Source organism: Trachemys scripta, chromosome 10 (genome assembly GCF_013100865.1).
Source record: "Trachemys scripta elegans isolate TJP31775 chromosome 10, CAS_Tse_1.0, whole genome shotgun sequence".
Lineage (NCBI taxonomy): Eukaryota > Metazoa > Chordata > Testudines > Emydidae > Trachemys > Trachemys scripta.
The window spans coordinates 14,677,439-14,702,469 of NC_048307.1; the positions used below are offsets into that span (position 1 = coordinate 14,677,439).

At 44.1% G+C, this 25,031-nt stretch overlaps 1 pseudogene; it reads left to right on the forward strand.

Annotated features, from left to right (window-relative positions):
• Window positions 1-2,675: 2,675 nt before the first annotated feature.
• LOC117883835 overlaps window positions 2,676-25,031 on the forward strand; it is a 23,940-nt pseudogene continuing 1,584 nt past the window's right edge.

The window sequence follows — 25,031 nt, forward strand, 5'->3', positions numbered from 1 at the left end:
GGGAAGGGAAGGGGGGAGTCCAGACAGACAGGAGTCCAGTCTGAAAAGGAATAGAACTGGATTCTGAACCACAGAAACTTTGCAACTTGCCTAAAACAACGTTTAGGGTAAGAAATTACATTTTGTAACCTGCTTCTTAAGTATATTCAGCTTAGCTTGCATACTTTAGTTTATTTGGTCAGTAATCTGCTTTGTCCTGTCTGTTATCTCTTATATTCACTTAAAATTCACCTTTTATAGTTAATAAACTTATAGCTTGTTTATAATATAACCCAGTTTATGTAATTTCTAACGGGGTGGGGTGGAGGGCAGAAGCTGTGCACATCTCCCTCCACATTGAGGGAGGGAGTGAATTTTATAAAACCTTTGGGTTTGTGCCCTTTAAAGGGAGTGGGCACCAGAGTGTTGGGGGGAACCCCTAAGGCTGAATCTTTCCAGAGCAGATCTCTGTCTCCCTGTGCAGCTGGGCATGGCCCTGCCTGTCTGCTTGGCTGGAAGAGGCTTGTGAGCCTAACCCAGCAAGGCCAGGTAAAGGGGACCCAGGCTGGCAGAATAGGCTGATTAACTGAGCCTCCCCTGCTCAAACCCCAGCACATCAGGTGACACCCCCAAAGGGCCCAAACCCATCACAAAGTATTTGTGGCTTTTTAAGCTGTTGTATCAAGTTGGAAAGATCTTGGGAGCATTTGTAAGAAGCGGTCATATAAAAACTTGCAAAGAAATATTAATGAGGTACCCTATAATTATAGAAAAATGGTCTGGATTAATTAGTTCACTAACAGCAATTGTCTGTAAAGCTCTTTGAAGCTATAAAACACATCTAAGTGCTGAGCATTATTATTGGGTCAAATCCTGATGCTGGGAACTTTCCTGGATTGTGAATCCCACAGCATACAGCAGTCCCTGAGCTCAAGGTCAAACTCTCTCTACTCTCCCAGGATCCACTGTGCCTCGAACGGGGTGGGGAGAAAGTGAGGGCATGGCTCCAACCCTTTCTCCCCCAAACTCCAGCTCATGGAACAGGACTGACAGGGGGCAATATACTGAGCCACTGTAACAGATCTGGTTGGGAAAACTTTGATGGAACTATTTTCTGTTGGAGAATGCAGTTTTGTAAAAGTCAAAAGACTTTGCAAAATTGTGTCAATTTCACCAAAGTTTCCTTTCAGAAGAAAACCCAGTAATAGTTCTGACAAAGTCAACAGTCCCCTTTTCGGTTCTTCATTGTGAATCAGCTTTTTGTTTTGAATTAAGATTTTGGATTTAATAAAACAGGAAAAAAAAGTGAAATAAAAATGAAACATCTAATTTTGTCAAACCAAGATATTTTGATTGACCTGAAATGAAATATGTTTTGGAGTTTGGAGATTTTTCCCACAGAGAATTTTTGGAAGCTCAGGATTTATTTCTGATTGGAATGAAGATGTGTGTCAAAATTCTTCATGAAACAGCATATCCATCCTCCGTCCAGCTCCACCAGGGGGTTTATGGGAGCAATCCACCCTCCTGGTTCCATCCTGGGCAGTGCACCCTGCACCACTTTTTACCTGAGCTGTGCTTAATAGGAACAATCTAGTCCTCAAATGTAATTCTGTCCTTAGAAGTCAAAACTCAGTGCAGTGAATCATGATTTTATCTGAGTAAAGATAAAGATCTGACCCATCGAATTATTTTTTAATCACTATTATTGTCACTTTCTATGAAATTCCAGCAGCAATCTTAGACTCAAACAACCAACATTGTAGTGCAGTGGAGAAATATTTGCAGTATTGCCAACTCTTGCAGTTTTATCACAAGTCTCACGCTATTTGATGTTTTACTTAAAGTCCCAGCTCTTGGAGTCATGGGATTACATGAGAATATCAACTTTCCTTTTTTTTTTTTAAGTGAGTTTCTAGCTCTCCTGGCTGCAGAGACAAGCTTGAAAGCGTGACCCAACTCATGTTCTAAAGGCTCAAAAACAGGAGGCAAAAAATATTTATTTTTTAATAGCTCATGATTTTTAAGCCTATCACCTGGTATTTGGGGTGGGTGACTTTTTTTAACTTTAGGGGCTGGCAATACTGCAGTAAGGGGTACAATGAGAATGCTCAATGTCTGCAGGTGTATAAATAGTTACCAGAAAGTGTGCCAGTAGATGGCACTCAGGAACATGTACCAGTGGGCATGGGTTTTATAGGGTCAATATTGTTCATTGTTTTTGTGTTCTGTTGTGCAGCCCTTTACATCAGCTCTTAACAGGAAGGAATAGAGCTAGCCACTGACACACCTGCAATTCTGCCTCTTATCGGAAACAGTTCATTTCATCCGACTGACTGAAGAGGCACGACAGCAGAGTGCTTAGTTGGGTAGGGCTCCGCGTACACCCAACCCACTCTTCCATTGTGTGTTATGGCAAAGAGAACATGACACTATTCCAATGCTATTCTCCAGCCTTCAGTGTAGAGACATGGGGATCATCCCAGAATGCTATCATTTTGATTACTTTGTTCCAGCCTGTGTTTTAACATTGCAGGGAAGGACTTTGTTCATGCTCGTAATAAAGCTTTATAGGTATCTGTATTTCTTGTGTGTTGCTGTCTAAGAACCAGTTTACAATGATAATCCAACCAGTGGGGGTACTGGATTTCTCTATAGACTAGCTGAAAAGTGTTTCTCTCCAGAGGCTCGATCCCATGGAGGGTAGGTTCCCTCAGCATCTCCTAGAACTAGGTCCAAGAAGAGAACAGAGGGACCAGCTTCTGTCCCCAGTGAGACTGCTTTGCAGTACTCCAGAAGCACAAAGCAGACTTAACCAGCCTGCTGGGGAGTCTCTCAGCACAGGAGAGGCTCCTGATGACCCAGAACCAGTGTTAGAAAGCATGGCCAAGAGGTATGGGTGGGGTGCTGCTGTGACCCAGCAACCCCTAGCTGCCAGAACGACCCCGCTGGGAATATTGTAGCAGGTGTAGTGCAGAGCAGCACCAAGTTACCTCTCAGGGCCTGCCTGACCAGCACCTGCTGGCCCAAGGATCAAGTTGGAAAGGGATCTGGGGATCCTAGTGGATCACAAGCTAAATACGATGAACAGTGTAACACCGTTGAAAAAAAAAAAAAAAGCAAACATCATTCTGGTATGTATTAGCAGAAGTGTTGTAAACAAGACATGTGAAGTAATTCTTCCGCTCTACTCTGCGCCAATTAGGTCTCAACTGGAGTATTGGGTCCAGTTCTGAGCACCACATTTCAGGAAAGATGTGGACAAACTGGAGAAAGTCCAGAGGAGAGCAGCAAAAATGATTAGAAAACATGACCTATGAGGGAAGATTTAAAAAATTGGGTTTGTTTAGTGTGGAGAAGAGAAAACGGAGAGGGGACATAACAGTTTTCAAGTACACACAAGGTTGTTACAAGGAGGAGGGAGAAAAATTGTTCTCCTTAATCTCTGAGGATAGGACAAGAAGCAATGGGCTTAAATTGCAGCAAGGGAGATTTAGGTTGGACATTAGAAAAAACTTCCTAATTGTCAGGATGGTTAAGCACTGGAATAAATTGCCTAGGGAGGTTGTGGAATCTCTATCATTGGAGATTTTTAAGAGCATGTTAGACAGACACCTGTCAGGCATGGTCTAGATAATACTTAGTCCTGCCATGAGTGCAGGAGACTGGACTAGATGATCTCTCAAGGTCCCTTCCAGTCCTAGAATTCTCTGATTCTATAAAGGTTCATGTAACTGGATCTGTGCAAGGTGCAAAAGGATGACCTAAGGTTCTTTGCATACCTGAGCAGGTTTCTCATTCTATATTAGCCACTAACACCAGGGGTCACATTTCTCCTGCCGTTGCAAGAATTTACACTCATTCTGACTGTCCAGGACACATTTCAGGTTTTGAGGTCATTAAATGTACCCGAATGACACATGAGAAGAGCACCTACCATTAACTTGAATGAGTATGATGCTACCCATGCCAGAGACCCAGCACTTTAATATATTTCTGATCCATCAAGGTGCAGGGATAGGGGTATTCTTTAAGAATAAAAAAAGAAGAGCAAGTGGAAGTTAGAAAGAGACAAAAGAACTGCTGTGGAGGATTCACCCTTGCACAGAGGGCCAATGCAAAGGGAAAGTCCCAATGCAATTCTAAATCTTGATGTTTCAGGCCTATTCAATGTGCAGAATTAAAACATGCACTCGAATATCCCCAGCTTTCCTAGCACTCTTTCAGGAAGCTACATGCTCTTTCTTTCTTTCCCCTTCCATCTCTTTAGGTTGCCAGTCCCAAGTTCAGACTTGGTCCCCTGAGGAAATATTATTCCCCATGCTCTACAATTGCACAGCTAGGCTGGAAAGCTTAGGTCTTTTCTCCAGTCTGCTTTTTCATTCTCAGTTTCCTTGGAGGGAGGGATAGCTCATTGGTTTGAGCATTGGCCTAAACCCAGGGTTGTGAGCTCAATCCTTGAGGGGGCCATTTAGGGAACTGGGGTAAAAGTCTGTCTGGGGATTAGTCCTGCTTTGAGCAGGGGGTTGGACTAGATGACCTCCTGAGGTCCTTTCCAACCCTAATAGTCTATGATTCTATAAAGTTTATCTAGCACCTGAAGTATTCACTGCACATGTCCATTTCTTCCTTTCATATCTGCCTATCCAGGGTCCTAGATCTTTACAGTAAGCATCTCATTACCTACAGCGTGCAGGTGCTATCTACACCATGCTGAATGCCCAGTACCATGGAGATTCTGTGCCCGGCTTAGCTTGTTTAGGCTCAAGCTACCTTTCTCCTTTGACACACCAAATAGTTAAAGTTATTTCTGTTGGTCATTTAAAGATGTGAATTTACTGCCTCTTTAGCCCAGTTTGTTCCTCCATTACCTCTGTGGTGCCTCCTTTTGGCTAGCAGGGCACCATTCACCCTGTGGCAGACTCTAACAGTCAGCTGTCACCTCTCACAGGGTCTGGAGCAGTGGTGCTTTAGCCCTCAGGGAAACGCATACTGGAGTCCCATCCCTTCAATGGCATTAAAGTCCAAAACTAAATGAATGCTAAGAACTCAAAGCAGAGTCCTCCAACGAGCCTTCAGCAGGACCCTGCAAAACTTCTCCTGACAGCTTGTCTTCATGCAGCTATTGCTTTGGTCAGCCTCCCTGGGCCCAGTCATCCCAACCACCAGGCAGCCCATCCAAGGCTGCAAACTTTTCAGACTTGGAAGCCCGACTTTAGCCCTCACCAAGAGGAAAGCAGAGCTCTGCTTCTTTCCTGGTCAGCCCCAAACTGAGCCGGACCTTCTCTTTTTAAGTCCCTCTCCACCTCTGACATCTGCTGCAAGATAGGTCCAATTGACCTCATTAACTTCTCCTTGAGAGTGTTACCCTTGCATGCCCCTTCACAACAGCTACCTCCTTTCTAAAAAGAGGTAAATGTGACCAATATGCAAACTGTCCTTAGATTCCTTGATTAGCCCATATGAATCTCAAGTACACACACACTTTCCCTTTGCTTATTTCAACCATTTAATTTAATTCTCACCGACAAGCAAGGACATGGGATAATTAATACTCCACTTGTGGGTCTAGTATCATCATCATTAGAGGGGAGCATTCAGCAGATCTATTTTTCTATCTAATAAATTCTGCATTAGTTCCCTAACAGCGTATTCATCTTTCTGTCAAGAAGTCCCAGCTCCCCTGAACAGACACTATTGCTCCAAGTGCTCGGAAGCCTAACACAGTAGATTTGATCCCCGACACTTACAGAAAGTGACATCAGACACGCCTGGCTCACTCGGTTGTGTTCAAATAATAGGGAACTGTTCAGAATATTGAAAATGGGGGTACTGTGGTAGGAGAAAAATGGCTTTAAGTTTTGTCCACTGGTTAAGCAGCCATATCCAGACCCTAAGTCTCATCCAATGCGCACTGCAGTCAATGGAGAGATTTCCATTGGCTTCAAATGGACATTGGGCCAAACCCTGAGTGCTGTAGGTTGAAGGCCACCTTATTTAGCCTTAACTATAATGAGAATTTTCAACCATTCTCCCACAACCGGTCTGGCACTAGGACAGCTCTATCAATAGTAGCATCAATGGCAGCCCAGTGTAGGATGGACACAGGTATTTTTACCCCTATGGGACCATAGCATGAATCCCTTACGCACCAGTCAATTGGATTACTCATGTAAGTAACTGCTCACCAGTGTGAGTAGAGGGGACACAACCTAACCCATACTGTTTAATGCTGCTTCAAGTGTGTTTAGAAAACATGGTGGTAAAAATGCCTGTGTCCAGTCTCCCCTGGCACTTCCATTAGAGCTAAACCAGCAGCAGGGGAATTGCTGGAAATTGTGTGTTGACACAGCCTTTGCGGCACAACACCAATAACCTGCTGTAACCTCAGCCCTGCCCTTAAAACTGTTTTCAGGGTTTCCTTACATAGAATTTGTAAGCAGATGTTTGGGAGACGCAAAGAGACATCTGTCCCGTTAGAAATGTAAATCCCTGATGGCCCCAGTCCAACCGTTCTCCAGCCTGGCAGCAGCCCACCCTCTGTCCTAGGGGGTTTAAAGCCTCACCCCAAAGAGGGACCAAGGTCATACTATGTAAAGCCTGATACCAGTAATATAACCCCTTCCTGACACCAATACTATAACTCCAGCTGCATTTGCAAGGATGTTTGCCTGAAAATGTTTTCTGAAAGGAGTACTGCAAGTTACAAGCTCTAAGATATAGGCTCATACGGTGTGTATGCAAGCACGCACACGTGATTATATGGTGCAAATTGCAACATACAATACCACTGAGGATGAGGAGGGGGAAAAGTCACGTAGGTGCCAGAAGGAAAATCCTGGCTGCTACTTTAATTGAAAGTGTGCTTGTTTTTTGTGTTCTCTGCTGGCAGCGCGAGACTTTGAATAAAACATGAACAGTAATTTATTTAGCAAGCAAGTCTTTGAAAAATTCTTTTGCACAGCTTTTATTAATTTATGTTACATAAAATTAACCCTGCTTTGTGCTCCTCATGTCCATGTACTTGAAATGGCTGGTGGGAAGACAGAACATATGAAGAAAGAGACCCTGCAGACTGTAAGTGTTACAGTCTGCTAAATTTCTAGTTATCTATTCCAACCACTAGCAGCCTTTGAATGTTCTAATCAAGGATTCACTCTCTCACATCTGAGATTCACTTTTATTTTGCTTCTCTCAGCAGCAGTGTTTTTTCCTTCAGTAGCATCGGATATAATATATTCTATATATTATATCCCTGATCCTGCAAGTGTTTGACTTCACATATCCATCTAAGCCTACGTGGCTCACCTGCGCACAGGGTTTCAGCCAGATGACGTTATCTTGCAGGATCACATATTAGTTATACACGTCTACCCCGATATAACACGGTCCTCCGGAGACCAAAAAAAAAATCGTACCGTGCTATAGATGAGACTGCGTTATATCGAACTTGCTTTGGTTCCCCTGATCCTGGTTCCCTGACTGCCCCCTCCAGAAACCCTCACCCCTAATCACCCCCAAAACCCCACCCAAGCTCCCTGCTCCCTGTCCCCTGACTGCCCCGCCCCCTATCCACACACCCCGCCCCCTGACAGGCACTCACTGGCAGCAGCAGGAAGTGGAGCAGCCTGGCCCCAGCCCGCTCCGCTCTTCTTGCCCTGGCCCCAGCCGTGTCGCTGGAGGTGTGGGGGGTGGGGAAAGGTCCCAGACTCACCGGCAGAAGCAGAGCAGCCCGGCCCAGCCCAGTCCGCTCCACTCTCCCAGCCGCGGCACTCTGCTTCCTGCAGCAGGTGAGTATGGGGTGGGGGGGTCCTTTCCCCAACCTCCCCGCACTCACCGGTGGTGGGAAGCGAAGCGCCGCAGCTGGGAGCTGATGCACTGATCTGCCAGAGCGCTGCTTTACCGCGTTGTATGCAAACCCGTGTTATATCGGGTCATGTTATATCAGGGTAGAGGTGTATAATCATTAAGAGAAAGAAAGTTGTATAGTATGGTGAACCACGTATAGTAAATGTAGTGAAATCCAAACACCTCCAGTGGTTAGAGCATGTAGTTAGGGTGACAGACCAGCTAAGTATCTCTTAGAAGAGCATCCTTATGGTGTTGGACCTCAGGGCTGACCAAGGAGAAGAGGGTGAGATAATATTGAACAAGAACCCGAGGGCTCTTAATGTGAATTAACATCAATAGGAAAAATATGCCCTTAAAAGAAAGATGGGGGCAGCGACCCAGGACCTCCGTGCTCTAGAGCAGGGGTTCTCAACCTTTTTCTTTCTGAGGCCCCCTGAATATGCTATAACAACTGTTTTCTGCATAGCCATTAGATTAAAAGCCAGGGCAGGCTTTAGGGGGTAGCAAGCAGGACAATTGCCTGGGGCCCCACACAGCTAAGTTGCTCTGGTTTCAGCCCTGGGTGGTGGGACTCAGGGCCCCAGACTTCTACCCCACACAATGGGGCTCCAGCTTTCCACCCTGGGCTCCAGCAAGTCTAATGCTAACCCTGCTGGGTGGATCCCCTGAAACCTGCTCACAGCCCCTCAGGGGGCCCCAGACCCCGGGGCATCAGGCATTGGTACAGTATGGACCAGATTGCCCACAACTGCTGTGCACTGTTCTTGTGACTCAAAGTGGCCATAAACCCAGCTTAACCAGACAGTTCAGATAGGTTTGTGGCTGGTTTGCATTGCAGAGTGGTTCAAAGCAGCCAGAATGTTCTGGTGAGTCTTGCCCTATATATATTGAATGAGTTTTCCTGGAACACTTGTAAAAGGCCTAGTAAAAAGGTGACTTTGTGTCCTAATTAACTCCAGCTTACTGTCTCTCAAGTTTAATTATTTATTAAGCAACAGTAGTGTTTTCAGACCATTGATTGCAACTTCCAGAGGATGGGCTGAGTACTTAGCTAGGAAGGAAGGGCAGAAAATTAAATTAAAATTAAAAAAAAAAAAAAAAAAACACCACACTATCTAAAATATACAGCCTCACTCCAAGAACCCAGGCACTAGGGTGATGGATGCATAACAAAGACCATGATTCAGCAAGGTGCACAGTTCCCCTGAAATCATATGCATAGTTTCACTCAAGAGGACTCTTCATGTGCTTAAATGTAGGCAGGTGCTTGAAGACTCATTTGAATCAGGGCCAAATGCCTTAAGTATCTAGGCAGACCAAAAGAGAAGATAAACAATTGCTTTTGCCCTCCTTACCCCAGAAAAAAATAAAAACCAAAACACCCACAAGCTACCCCCATTCCTCCCTCCTCCCCCGCCCCCATTAATCCTAGGTCAAAATCCTAGGTCAAAAGTTTGCAAAAAGCATTAGTGTAAAAGTGTCCCTTTTTTCTCATTAAAAAAAAAAGTGAAGTTTTTCAGCCAGCGCTATTGAATCTATTAATCCATCTCTCAACATTAGTCTTCATTCTTTTCAAGTGAATATTAATAAGACAACCAGACCATACAGCAAAGGCTCAGTTATATTATTTACTGCTTAATGTGAGCTGCACAAAAGAACAGTACACAACTCTGTTGAACATACAGCTTTTTGTTAGGCTTAAAAGATCCTTGAATAGCAATGAAGATGTAGCAATACTGGCAGAGGAACAAGGATAGATAGGGGTTCAGGGATAGCCTGGGTTCACCACAAGTGTTTTATTTAGGGTCTCTAATGAAAGCCTGTCACACTGCTCACCATAATTATTCTGGATATATACAGATATATATCACACACAAGTATTTTCTCTAGGCCTTGTAATTAAGAACACATCACTCAGAGGTAGAATGCCTTGAGATAAGGGTCTCCTGCCTGGAGAAATCTATCTTTCTGGCAGACCATTCTGTGCCTTACAATGGAAGTCTATTAGGATACTGACTCAAATGCTAATATAGAGCTTTCAGAGACTTCAGAAGGAAGAGGTAGACATTGCGGGGGGGGATGGGAGGGAACCCTGTTTTCAAAGCACAGTCTGGTCTATCTGGAGGTGCACAGGGACACTCTGGCACCCTTCAGTCTGTGAAGACAAGCTACCAGCAGGCTTGATCTTATTTCCACAGGGTACTTACCCCATAGGGCACCTCCTTCTGGCTACCCTGGGAATTAACTCTTCACCAGTCTGATACCTCCATCTGCCAGTTCCTCACCCTGTGGTCTCTATCTTTCTCACAGATTCAGGGTGCTCCTTCTTCATGACTCAGCCCTCCAGCCAGATCACTATAGCTCTCCCCTTCCAGGGTATCAAAGTCCCATTGGCCATTCCAGTCAACCTTCCAGCCCAAGGCCAGGTCCAGTGCTGCTGTCCCAGCAGCTAGTAGGGGAACCTAGGCTCACCCACTACTCTGGGTTCCAGGCCAGGGACCTTATATTTGACAACTATAGTCTGCTAGCTCCCAGATCCTGTTGCTACTTCCCTGGACTTCTTCCTACTTCCCTCTTTATCTTCTGGACCTCCTCTGAGTTTACAAGCCCAAACTCCCTGCTCTCAGGAAGGAGCTACAGACTACACTCTCTCTGACTTCTTGACAGCCTCCATAGCCCCAAACATACCTCTCTTCTCCCCAGGAGTGACTACAGACTACCTGCAGCCCCCTTCCGGTCTTAGCTTACTGGCTTTCTACAAGCCCCTGTCCAGCTAGGCTTCATCATCAATTAGTGTTTCAGGCTCTGGCTCTCACCCAGGTGCAGGCTATCAGATTAATTGTCCTAACAACCTGCTCTGCCCAAGGGTGCTGGAACAATTTGTATAGTGGAGGGGCTGAGAGCCATTGAACCAAACTATAAACCCTGTGTATGATGGAAACCAAGCCGGGGGGAGCAGTAGCACCCCTACTTCTAGCACCTATGGCTCTGCCTTATGTGGTGTGGATATCTTATCACACTTATGAAAGGGGCTTCTCAGCCATGCTGGTTGAAAATGCTGAGGCCAGGACTTGGGATAAACTATCCTCTGGGAAATAGGAAATGTCTTCTGAGTTAAGTTTTAATTTCTAGAAAGCATGATATGATGTTGTTTTATATGTAACTATTTGTGTCCAATAATCTTACATCATCTGAATTTTTGTTTTTTTATAATGAATTTGTATGATCTTGTTTTCACTATAAATATTTCTAAGTATTGTGTGTTAAGTGGAGTGGTGACCCTGAACTGAATCTTGTAATTTCTATTCCCTTGGGAGTAAAGGATCTGTGGATCAAAGGCTGAGCACTGTAGAGGGACATTCAGAGGATACAGGGACAGTGTGTGCCTATCCCTAACCTATACAGAGAAAACAAGGCCTGCAAGGCAGGCCTTGTGTTGCCAGAGGCTGGTGGAGTCAGGGAGCTGGTTTACAGCAGGTGGGGACAAGACTCTCATGCTAAGGGCAGATGGTGGTGAGCAGTGACGCTGGAACACTTTATAGTAGGGGTGCTGAAAGCCAGTGGTCCCCAACTTTTTACCTCATGCCCCCTCTTACTCTTCTCCGTGCTCCCCTGTCCCTAGAGCTGGGGCCGGGAGCGGGGCCGTGGTTCTGGGACGGGAGGGACACAGACAGGGGTAAGGGGGCCGAGGCTAGGGCCATAGCTGGGGGCGGGAACAGAACCCTGGGCATGGCGTATGCAGCCGGGACCCCACGTGCAGGACTGGAAGTGGAGCCCCATGTAAAACCCCAGGTGCTGCAGCACCTCCCCCACCCTCCTCCTCTAGTTCCCATGCCTATGGTGGTGAGGTGCTTCACAGACCTTGTACCCGGGGGAAGTATCACACTCACTCTGAGGTTTGGTGGAGAGAGCAAGGTTCAACTATATATAAAAGAAGGTGTGCGGACTCTGGTTTGGCAAGATCAAGCTTGATTCTGATTTCCTGCAATGTACATCAGGAGTAATTCCATTGAAATCTAAGGTATAACGCCCACGTAAGTGAGATCAGAGTTAGGCCCCAAACAGGCAAACATTTATAGGAGAATTTTTTTTAAAAAATCAGACCATATTCTCTCTTTCCCCAGGACTCCATCCCACCTCTTCAGAGCTAAACATTTCTTCAAGACCAGGAACTCTTCTAATGTTTTAACAGTGAGAAATCAACCCAAAATGCTGGCCCTGAAACCTGTATCTAGAGCCTCATTTTTAAATGGCTTTGTCTCTGTGAGGGGAAGAACTGACACTCACGATCCAAACATTCAAGTGTTTGAAATCTGCCTCAGTGTTTTGTGGTCGATCCTATCTCTGCTATTTCACTCACACGGCTAATGTAGACGGCAGAATCCCTCAATCCCCTCCCAAATTCCACTCACCACTTTTGCGGTGCTTGGGGCCTGAAAATGAATTGACTTTACTTGTGTCCATACTGATTTTGTTGGGTGAGAACATCTTGAGGAGACAAAGTCTACAATTCCAATAAAGATGATCTGATTAAGTCTGCAACTGGACTTATTGCTTTGGGATCCTTTTTTATTTTTAAAAGTGTTATTGATTTGGAATTTATAAAAGACTTCCGACTAACAACAAAGAATGCTGTGCACAGAGGGATGAAGTCCAGGAAGATTGCACTGTCTTACGCAGCATTCATCTTTAACTAGAATTACAAAATAATACTTGTCAAGGCATACAAATTAAGATATGCAGATCACACAGTCATGAAGTTAATTTGTCAAATATCTTCTTGCAAATCATTGGAGGCCACATGCCTAGCACTGATCGGCGGGATAGATGTTGATTTTCACTTGATAGGTTTAAGGCTAACTTCTCCTTCACGTGCATGCTCGTGTCTCTCATCAAGTGCAAGGAACACCCAACAGTTGGAGCACCTGCCTGAGATTTGGTGTTATGTTATGGCATACAAACGGGGAAGTATAAAATACTCTTTCTGGAAGCTGCAATATAACACTATTTTTTCTCAGAATCCCAGAACAATAACAGCTAGGAACCAAAAAGAAAGAGAGAGACAAAGCAGGCTGCTCCCTAAGGGAGGCTCAATTCACTCCCTCTTGCTTTAGGCTGGCTCTTTGCAGACTTCCTGCTGAAGACCCCAACTTGCATGCCTCCCTACACAACCCACTATCCTGCAAACAGGACCAGGAAAACCCCTTAAATTTAAAGTGATAGCATATAATGCTAACACAGTTTTCCACCCTTGGAAGACATGGATTCAATTCCCTGTGCTGCCACAGACTTCCTTTGTGAGCTGGGGCAATTAATTTAAGCTACTGGAACTTCAATTCACCACTTGCATAAGGGGAGTAAAATCACTCCCCTACCTCACAGGGGTGTTGTGGGGATAAGTGCATTACAACTGTGAGGTGCTCATATTCTACAGTAATGAGGACCCTAACAGTAGAACTAGGAGTTCCCAAACTGTGTTCTGAGAACTGTGTTCTGCTGAGCACTTGCTGGGGATGTGCCATCAGCTGGCTAGTAATTGTGGTTCTCCTCCTTGTCTTTAGCTGCTGCATTTCATTAAAAGACAGCTAAACGGACACTAAATACTTTCCTAGTGTAATTTTCGCATGTCCGTAATTCATGTCTTTGCCACAGGGATGCGGTGAGATCGTGAACGGCGGGGAAAGCACCCCACACAATTTTAAATGGGATAATCACTCTAATGAGAAGTGGTTCAGGGTGTGAAACAGCATGAAATTCCTGTTCTAGGCAGAAACCCTGCAGGAGACAATAGTTTTAGGAACAATTCTGTTTTCCTTATTCAAAGAAAGCTCTTTCTTCACCCTTTAGAAGGAAGTGACTCTGTCAGTGATTCTTTACCATTGTCATATGACACAAACTGATTTGAAACCTTGGTTTACACACTTTTACCATATAGAGGGCCCAATTCTCTTCTGACTTGCACCAGTTTTACACCAGTGTAAAGCTATTAATTTCAGTGGAGTCACTCCTGATTTACACCAGTGTCAGAGAAAAGGAAATCAGGCCAGTAGTGTTTCTTAATTAATAAATTAGATACTTAGAAATCCAGAGTATATTAACATAAATTGCTAGTTTACGCATATGATGTATACATACATAGTACCTAAAGCCCTTTGAAACTGGAGACATACGACATCCCTTAAATGTAGCCACTTCTGGGATGGCATGCAGCAGCAAACTTACCAAAAGCATCATTGACTTCAGTGAAGATACTCTGCGGAATTTGAACCTTTACATGGAAATTGCACAATTTGCAGGCCATATACCCAGGCAGGAGGGTTCCTTAAAAAGCATAAGGTTTGATTCTCCTTCTGACACCAATATAAAACAGGAATAAAGTCCTGGGAATTATTGGTGCAAAACCAGTCTAAGTCCCCAATTCAGAAAAACACTTATCCGTGTGCTTAAAGCTAGGCATGTGCTTAAGTGCGTTCCTAAATCAGAGCCCATCTGAGATCAGAATGAGGCCCACGGTATTTAATAAAGATGCAAGATGCTACATGCATTCAAATCCCCATGCTACAAAGAGCTAAAGACACATATAGCTGAAGAGGAAAAGAAAGAATGATTGGTAAAAGACTTCAAAGAGACATATTGAGTTGATATTCCATACAGAAACCTGAGTTCCCTATAGAACTCCCGCGCAGAAGGTCAATTTGGAGACCTACCAGTGTGGGAGGAAACAGTATACACTTTATTGATCGGGTTACCTAAGCTATCCAACTACTGAAAAATGACAAAATAAAAGGGAATAGGTATTGATCTGCTCTCAGGGAAATGCTGAGAGGAAAAACTTGCTGCTGCTAAAAAAGATTGAGATTTTAACTTTTAGTGTATTTATTGTGGTACTTTGTAGTTTCAAATAAGGCACCTGTAAATGGATTAAGAACTGGCTAAGTCTCAAAAAGTAGTCATCAATGCAGAATCATCATCAAATGAGCAGTATTTCTAGTGGGGTTCCTCAGGGATCAGAATTAGGCCCAACACTATTCAATATTGTCATCAATGATCTGTAAGTAAATATAAAAATTTTAGATGACACAAAGATTGGTGAAAGGGTAAATAATGAGTATAAGACAGTCATACAGAGAGATTTGGATCACTTAGTAAGCTGGTTTTAGTATTACAGCCAAATGCAAAGTTATACATCTAGGAACAAGGCATGCAGGCCACACCTACAGAATGGGGGAAACTGTATCTTGGAAATCAGTGACTCTGAAAAGTATTTAGGGACCATAGTGGACAAGCAAATGAATATTAGTCCCAGGGCAATGCTGTCACAAAAAGCATTCATGCCATTCTTGGATGTAGAAACAGGGGCATAGTGAGTAGGAGCAGGGAGGTGATTTTACCTGTGTGTATGGCACTGGTGAGACCAATATGGAATACTGTGCACAGTTCTGGTGTTCACATTTTAAAACCAATATTGAAATACTAGACAGTGTGCAGAAAAGGGCCAAAACAATTATTCGAGGGCTGGAGAAAATGCCTAACAGCAGGGGTCTCAAAGTCCCGGCCCGTGGGCCATCTGCAGCACGAGAACCTCCCCACTGCGGCCCACAGAAACTTTTTTAAAAGTTCTTTCATCTGGCCCTCGTGGCTGCCGGCCGGAGGGGTGGAGAGCGGGAAGGGAGCGGGCGGGAGAGATGCAGCCACGCTGCCAGCTCTGTCTGCTGCAGGTGCCGACCCCCACAGCTCCCATTGGCTGGGGGAGAGGGACAGAGTTGCCAGGCAGAGTCAGCCATGGAGGCAGTGCCACTAGTCGCCGGGCAGAATCAGCCAGGGTGGCATGAGGCCAAGGGAGCGAGGGAAAAGGGTAGGAAAATGGGCTGGAAGGTGGCGTGACTCATGAGGCTCCAATGACAGTGCAAGGGGGCACGCTGCCTCTGTCTCCCCTCCCCGAGCGCTGACTCCGTGGCCAATAGGAGGTCCGGGGGACAGCGCCTGCACGGAGGCATTGTGCCTGGTGCCTGCAGATAAGATAAGGTGAAGTTAAGAAGAAAGGGAAGAGGTTCTTTCTAGCTGTTGGCACTGCAGGTCTGTGTAATGAAATGGGGCCCTGTATTTACTTTTTTACCCACTGTCCCATGTACTGTTGGTATGTTGTGTAGGAGAGGCCATCTCAGCAGGAGTACCAGGAGGCACTGAACGTGATGGAAGCATAATCCCAGACACACAAGGAGGGTTAGAACCACCCACTGCCCCATCTCTTTAGGGTAGTAGCCATGCTCCTCACCCCCTGCATCTGACCAGTGGGCAGACCATGACTGTGCCTCCTCCTCAGCCGCTTTTGTGCCCAAGGAGGCCCAGCCCAGCAAGGTCCTGCTGTCAGCAGAGCATGGAGTGTGGGAAAGCGGACCAAACACAGCTATCAATTGATCATCTTGCTGCAGTCCTGAAGGTTTCAACGGCTTCATCACTGAGGCCAAACATCGACAAACTGACAGAACTGAAGCGTTGCCAGGTGTCTGGCAAACACTAAAAACTCTCTGGCAGGCAAAGAATTGTATAAAGTTGTATGACAGTTTTATTATTTCGAAGAAATTCAAAATAAAAATTACTATATAAACGTTTTCTTTTCTGAACACCATTTTCAGCGACAGTATTGGCCCGCTGGGAGGATTTGAGGACTGGCCCTGGCCCTGAGGTAAATTGAGTTTGAGACCCTTGCCTTATAGTGAGAGTCTTAAAAAGCTCAATCTGGTTAGCTTATCAAAAACAAGAACTGAGAGGTGACTTGATTACAGCAAATACCAAATACTAAAGGGCTCTTTAGTCTAACAGAGAAAGGCAGAACCAGAACCAACAGCTGGAAGCTGAGACCAGACAAATTCAAATTAGAAATTAAGCACATATTTTTAATCGTGAGGGTGATGAAACATGGAAATAAATTACTCAGGGAAGCGTTAGATTTTCCATCTCTCGTTGTCTTCAAATCAAGACTGGATGCCTTTCTAGAAGATATATTTTAGACAAATGCAAGTTATTGGGCTCAGTACAGAGTAACTGGATGAAATTTAATGGGCCTTGTTATACAGAAGATTAGACTAGATGATCGAATGGTCCCTGCTGGCCGTAAATGCGATGAATCTATGAATTCCACACCATAGTAGTTGAATGTTTCCTGTCAACACAGTTTAGGGCCGGATCCTGTCCCCCCTGAAGTCTATAGGCCTTTGGCATTGATTTCAATAGGAAAAGGATCGGGCTGTTCATCAACCTATTCATAGCTGACCTGGTTTACATTTCAGCTGGGTTTTAGTTTTCCCGAATTGCTTTCCTCTCGTTTAACTATCATTTCAGGGAAGTTTATGCGCCCTGAACTGCAATGGATACTTGTTCAGCTGGTGTTGGAGCTGAGTGGTATTAATTGCTCTGTCCCATGGTCCCATGTACCCACGTGAGCAGGAGGGGACAGAGTGGCTCTATAGAGGCCCTTCCTTGGTGCTGCTACCGTAAAAATGAGCGTAGTCTCCGCAGGGAAGAAAGCGGACACCTTGCATTTCCTCTCTGCTCTGAGCTGCCGTGCAAGCCACAAGCCCTACGTATTTCATGGCTTCCCTGTTTTCTTTGGATTTTTTCAGCTGCAGTTTTCTTCTGTGATTGTTTCCCTCAAATCACAAATGCCTCATTTCAGTCTGAACTCCAGTATAATGAAGCTTTTTTGTCTCTGTGTGTATATGTGCACTGTTAATTAATATAAACCCTGGATACAGTGCATGTTATTAAAAACTCATAATAAATATTATTGCCAAGTGCTGAACAGCAGATGTTAAGCAGTATTTAAAGATTATAGGACCAAGGTAGGTCAAGTTATTTTAGTTCCACTCTCTGGAATCTAGGGCCTTTTAAGCGGATTATGTGACGGGAACGTGATTGCCTGCTTTCATTACCAGAAATTCACCATATCTAATCCCCTTGTTTTATGTGGCAGAGCGTCCTGAGTGACATTTGAATATTTCTTCTGGATTCATTTTAATCCACCATATATAGTGATGGTCAGGCATCTGGGCACTCAATTGTTTGGACTAATTAATATATTGATATGCACCAGTGGGCCGTAACTGTGGAAAATAATTCTGTAAAGATGATGAAGTTGGTGCTAAAGCCGCTTAGACCTGTATGAGAGCACAGCATTTGCTCAGGCCACACCTAGGAAATTTGGATCATTAAAAATGACAGACGATAGAGATGAACTAAGGCAACTTGAAGTTTAATGGAATGGTACACAGACTGCACACTAGTTGCCAAGGAAGCTAGCAAGATGCCAATTCGTGAAGGTTGCCTGGGAAGGAAAGAGCATCATTTAAGGGTGTCTGCATGTATCCTTTGCTTTGAAGCAGCAGCTAAGGCCCAGGTTCATCTGGTGAGTGGATTGATGGGCTAGTGCTTAGATTAAAAGGCTCAGGCTATGTCTACACTACAGACCTTACAGCTGAACTGCTGTAAGGTCTTTTATGTAGCCACTCTATGCCGGCGGGAGAGAGCTCTCCCGTCGACATGATTAAACCACCCCCGATGAGCAGCAGTAGCTCTATCAGCAGGAGAGCGTCCCACACTAACATAGAACTGTCCACACCAGCGCTTTTGTCAGTGAAACTTATGTTGGTCAGGGATGTGTTTTTTCCACCCCGGCCGACAAAAATTTACTGACAAAAGTGCTGGTGGGCTACAGACACAGGCTCCGTTGTCCCCCTCAAAGTGTGAACGACAGCACGAGTTGTGGGTTTGACTGCTGAAGCAGTGCTTCAGGGCAGCTTCTCTGCTTCTCAGATCGAGAGACAATGAATAAAAGATTTTAGATGGAGACATTGAGCCAGATCCCAAGCCAACTGAAGTCAATAGAAAGATTCCGATTGGATCAGGCCCTTGGTTATCATTATATTTCCACCTAGTTTTGCTTTGGTTGGTCTCTTTAATAATTTGGGTTCTGTTATATTTCAAGTCCATTTCCATTCTCCTTTCCTATTTTAGTAGCTCAGCTCTTATCTAGTCTCAGTCTGTAAATAATTCTTTTCTCACTCCCTGTTTTTGTTAAAACTGAAAGTAATAATATCTGGGGGAACGGGGGGAGGGATGAGAGGTGAAGTAGAGGCCAATGTGACCATCTTTGAAGCATGACAGTCATCATTATCTAAGGCCTGGTCTACACTGGAGGGGAAAGGGGGAAATCGACCTAAGATATGCAACTTCAGCTACGAGAATAGCGTAGCTGAAGTCGACGTATCTTAGTTCGACTTACCTCACGTTCTCATGGCGTGGGGTCGATTGCCGCGGCTCCCCCTTCGACTTTGCTTCCGCCTCTCACCGAGCTGGAGTTCAGCAGTCGAAGGGAGAGCGATTGGGGATCCATTTATCATGTCTACACTACACATGATAAATCGATCCCCGATAGATCGATCGCTACCCCCCTGATCCAAGAAGTTACTCTTAGCTCTGGGTAAGCTTAAGCAATTACAGTAAGAGTTAATTTGATAGCAACAAAATCCTATTTTATCCTATATTTAAAGATCCATCAAATTGTATCACATTCAGCTGATCAGATAGTAAAGTTACAGTCTAGCCCTATCCGTCCTGAGCCAGGGGTGGCACAGTAGCTCTATCACTCCAGGAGCAAACCATGGACCCAGGCACTGAACTGTGATTCAGAATTCCTCTGCTGCTCCCCCTTGATCTGAGGAGAGACTAATGGCAAGTCTATACTTAAGATGCTGCATTGGTGCCGGTGCTGTAGCACTTTAATGAAGACACTCTAAGCTGATGAGAGAGAGCTCTCCCATCGGCCTAGTTAATTCAGCTCCCCAAGAGGTGGTAGCCATGTCTCCTATTGCTGTCTACACCGGGGGTTAGGTTGGTATAAGTGTGTCACTCGGGGGTGGATTTTCATGCCCTTGAGCAATGTAGTTATACCGATGTAGGAGTGTAGTGTAGACTTGGCCTGAGTCAGGGCAGTGACATTCTAGCTCATAAAAACTAGCTATTCTGAAAAATCTGAAATAAAAGTTGTATTGGGTCAAACTGAAAATGAATATTTTAGAAATTTTCAGCATATCAAAAAGTCCCCCCCCAAAAAAAAAAAAAAAAAAAACAGTTGTTTTGGGTCAAACAAAACATTGTGTTCAACCTGAAACAAAAATATTTTGTTTTAATTTTTTAGCCTAACATTTGTAACTGTTTTAAAATAAAATGAAAGGAAATGTGTCTTTGTTCTCACAATAACGTCTAATCCACTTGTCTTCATTATCATTGGGGTTTGTTAGCTAGATCAATTTCCATGAGCAATTCGCTTCAAACACACCAGGACAAATTATTTGTACACTCCAAAATTCACCCCTATGCTGAGAGCCACTACTGATGTATGCACTATTTAGTGATGAATTTTGCCCAAAGGAATTACATAAAAGTTCTGGGGCCAGATCCTCAAATTGTGTGAATCTCTGTAGCGCAACTAAAGTCAATGGATCTATGGCATTTTACACCAACTGAGGATCTGGCCCCAGAAACTAACTACACAATTATAAACTGGTGGTCCAGTTTGTGGCTATCCTACTTTAGCCTCCAAAGGCACATCTCAAAGGATATGTAAAGAAAACTTCCCAGAGTGTCTCGCTGGCTTGGAAGTCTTTTTTCTGTCTTTATAATCACTGGGAGGGGGAGCCTTTTTTCATTCCATGTGATTATGCAATAAACTTCAAAACTAGGCTGTGAGAGCAGAAAAGCCTGTAGGTCTTAGACAGGGATCAATCTGACAGCCACTAACCTAACATGGCTGTAATCTGATACAGCAACATAATGGTAGAGGAACATATCAGGACTCCATGGACCCCTGCAAACCTAGACTCAATGATTTAAAAGCCAAGATGACTGTGACAATCAGGATGTGCACATGAAATAGTCTTAAAGATGCATATGTTCATTAGTATTAATTATTAATTATTTTTCTAAAGTACCACCCAGAGGCTGCAAGCTGGTCCGGGGCCCCACTGTGTTAGGTGTTGACATGGTGCCTGCCTCGAAGGGGTTGCAGTTTTTATACAATGCAAGGGAATATGATGCATGATCTGCACTCAGGTCTCCACATGCAAAAGAGGGTCAGCTGCCTCCAGGCAGCATTCTGCTCTTCCCCATTCAGGGGAAGTAGGGACAGTGGGCAGGCCAGGGAGGCATGTGTGAGTCAGAACACACAGACATCATTTTTGCCCCCGTCCCCATTGACCAAGCTTACTCATAGAGTCATATTACAATGTGATGCTGTATTGATTCTCCATACCCCTCCTATCCCATTCATGGTAGCTCTGGCCAACTGGCCACGGGAGTTCTTGACAATAGAGCTCCAATGGAACCATATTGCTAGCAAATCTGTGTCGGGGGAAGTACTGGGATACTATAGCCAGCAAGGAGGCATAGGTTCTCTGTGCCGGTAGCCCTGGTTCCTAGGGCTTTGGCAAACCTCACCCTATTGCCCCAGAGGAACCATTCGGGAGGGTCTCCGCAAGATTTCCTTCTCCCGGGCTCCCTTCCATGGGTTTTACAATGTGAGAAGGGAATCAAGCCCAGAATTACCCACCTTATATTACAACCTCTGCTCGATAATGGCAGCAAAATATAAAGCAGCTGTTACTTTAGTGACCATATTAAATAAGTTTTGTCTCTTAGGGAATGTTTTAGAAACTCAGCTAGACTCACAAACAAAGGTTTTGATTCCCCCCTGCCCACCACCACCAACACCTCAAATTCAGGAAAGGTTTTAAATTCCAGGAATGCTAAACTGGCCTTTTCTCCTCCTCTCCTTTCCAGCTAATTAGAGTTTAATATTTGGTGCTTCTAGTCTTTCATTAGGAGAGAACAGAAAATGTTGTGAATCACTAAAAATCAAAGAGCTGCACTCTGCCATCAATTTTAACCCAACCCTGCACCCATTTCAATAGCAATTTTGCAGGCAGAATGATGGCAGATTATGGCCCAACATTAAGATGAAAATAATACCAATAATTCTTCATTTGTGGTTATGTCATTCAAGTATTTCAAATCTCAGGAGGGTACATTATAGAAATCCAGGGCTGGGCCAAGCTGAAGAATAACCTTCCCAGTCTGTTCTAGTGCTTTAAGTGATGTAATCATCACAGCCAAAATTCTGTTATCTGAAAATCCAGGGTGACTTAAATGACTACCAGCAACATTTACATCGTGGCTAAGAAAGTATAATGGGTTTGCAAACACAACAGCTACCTGACGCCATTGATTTTTAACCAAAGATTTGTTGCTTAAAAATTGAGGGTGCAAAGTATCCCATCTTTTCTGGAAAGAAAGCAACACAGTAGGGAAAGAAAAGGGGGGGGGGGACTATTAGCCTTTTGTTTTTGCTGGGTTTTCAATCAAAGCCATTGTGAATACACACTGTTTATTTTTCAGTGCCCTGGGAAATTCATTTTGGGCCATGTTTTCTATTTAGAAGTATAATTTGATGAAACACAGAGGTTTTTTTATATTTTGTATCATGGTCAAAGCCAAAACCCACACAGATATTTTTGGTAATGTCTCTGAAATTGTATTCAGACTATAGGAAAGTATAGTCATTAACCAAAGCAATATTGCATCCAGATTTGTACAACTAATTGTAACAGCATGCATAACCCAAGAAGATAGAAATAGCATATAAGGAACTGTAAGGTTACAGATATGCATAACAGTGCTTCTCAACCAGGGAGTAGTGACCCTCAGGCATCACGAAAGACAATCAGGTGGGTCCTGAGACATTGAAAATGTCATTACAATCTAAAGAAACCCTCACTCCCTTTCCACCCTCATTCTTCAAGGTCAGGTATTCTCTGTCAACCTCTCGAAATACACACACAAATAAATTATGTAGACAGAACATTGTTATCCCTGATATATTTACTGTACAAGTAAGAGTAAAAACCTAAGGGGGAGGGTCACAACACATTTGATTTTGAATAAGGGGCTGCCAATATGAAAAGGCTGGGAAACGCTGGTATCATAGGGTAGAATTTACAATGGTCCCAACCATAAACCTACTGAAGTCAATGGGATTCTTTCCACTGACTTCAGTTGGCTCTGGATCAGGCCTAGCACAGACCGTAGTACATTCTTTGTGGTAATTTGAACTTTAGACCATGTCTGCACTACTGGGACTATAGCAGTATAGCCACAGCCCCATAGCTATGCTGGTGTCACCTAGTAGTGTAAATGCTACAGCAACAGAAGGGGTTTTTCCTGTCACTGTAGTAACTCCACCTCAGGGCCGGCCCACAACATTTTGGCACCTGAGGCGGGGAGCTCAAATGACGCCCCCATGCCCCCTCGCTTGGGCCAAAACTTTGAAAGGTCTCAATTCTGCCTTCTTCCTGTTCTTCTCCTCTCATGGTACTGCTCTGCTACCTTCCCCAATAAAGGAGAACTAACAACTTAAAATACCTTGTTCAAAAATTTTAAGTAACACTTACATTTGCTGTTCAGGCATTTGAAAGTTTACATTTTTGTCTGCATAGTAAACACTGGCATTTTTATCTGTTTGAATAATCAAAGTGGTGCTTTCCATGCCTTCTTGGTTGCAAAGATTTGAACTGCTTCCTGAAGGTCCACAGTCTGGGCCAGCTCATACTCTGTTGAGATGGTTGCAAGGCCGACCAGCCTCTCCTGTGCCATTGTGGAGCGTAGATATGTTTTTATTAACTTCAGCTTGGAGCAGCTGCGCTCTCCACTGGCAACTGTTACAGGAAGTGTTAGAAGTATGTACAGAGCAACAAAAGCATTTGGGAAAAGGGTGGTCATTTTATTTGTGCGCATATATTCCAGAACAGCCTTTGGAGTTGATCCTGCTGAAATGTATCTTGAAAGGGCTTTCAGGTCATCACCTAAATCATTCGCATCAATATCATGCATGTCATCATGTGTCAACACTGTCTCTGGTGCCCTGCATTGCTGGGGTAGGCCTCCTTCAGGTATAGTGAAGAGTTTTGGAATATCATACAACATCCCAAATATACTGCTGTGTTCCTTGAGCTGCATGAAACGTTCAACTGACTGTATTGCACAATCTAGCACCTGGTTAAAGAATTCAACTTGGAATTGTTGTTTGGGTCTCTTATGGGATTATCCCATGCCTCGTAATCAAAATGTCATCTTCTTTGGTGACTCTTGTATTCTTGAATGGGTGGGAAAATAGCTTCAGTGTCAAGGTCCCCTGCCAACTTCTGTGCACTCTTCAGAACATTTTGAAATTCCTCATCTGACCAGTAAGACTGTAGGTATGACTTTGCTTTGTCCAGTTGTTCCATTGCTCCAGATATATCAAGGTCAACACCTTGGAGTCTCTTGCTTACAACATTTATTTCAAACAGTATGTCATGCCACAACACTTAAGCCACACAGAAATTTGAAATTATGTATGTTTCTGGTGATTCCATTTCCCTCTACCACTGTTCTCCCATGAACAGTTCCTGTCATAGCATTATCCTCCATAATGGCAACTATGGCATCATCTATCTTCCCAATTTGGTGTTTGATAGGCTTTATCGCCTCCAGTCAACTTTCCTATCGTGTGGCACTCAGTGGTTTCAGTGTCAGAGAGAATGTTCCCAGATGTTGCTTCAAAATTTGCCATGGATGAGTTGATGCAGAGAAAAATACATAGATGCTTTGAATTACATTAAAAAATTCAGCAGCCTCACTAGAAGCTGATGCTGCATCACTGACCACCAAATTCAATGAATGAGAAAAAGCTCGAGGGTTTAACTCTCAGATCCGTGTCTGCACTCCTCTGTTCTTTCCTCTCATGTTGGCACCATTATCGTAGCCCTGACCTCCCGCGTCAGCTATCACAATTCCCATATCTTCCAGCTTTTTAAGAAGCACGTTTGTCAGACCAGCTCCTGTAGTATCATCAATGTCAATAAATTCTAAAAAATGCTCTCTGACAGTCACCATTGCAGGGACATTTTCAGTAGGTTCTGTTGTTGTTGTTGTTACAAAATGCACCATTAAAGTCATTTGTTCTGTATGGCTGATGTCAGGTGTGCAGTCCAGAATAACAGAGTAATATCTTGCTGACTTCAGATCTGCCAGTAACTGTATAATCTCATTTTGAATTGGTTTTCCAAGGTAGTGGTGAGTGTACTGTGGCAGATCTCTGACCTTGTCCC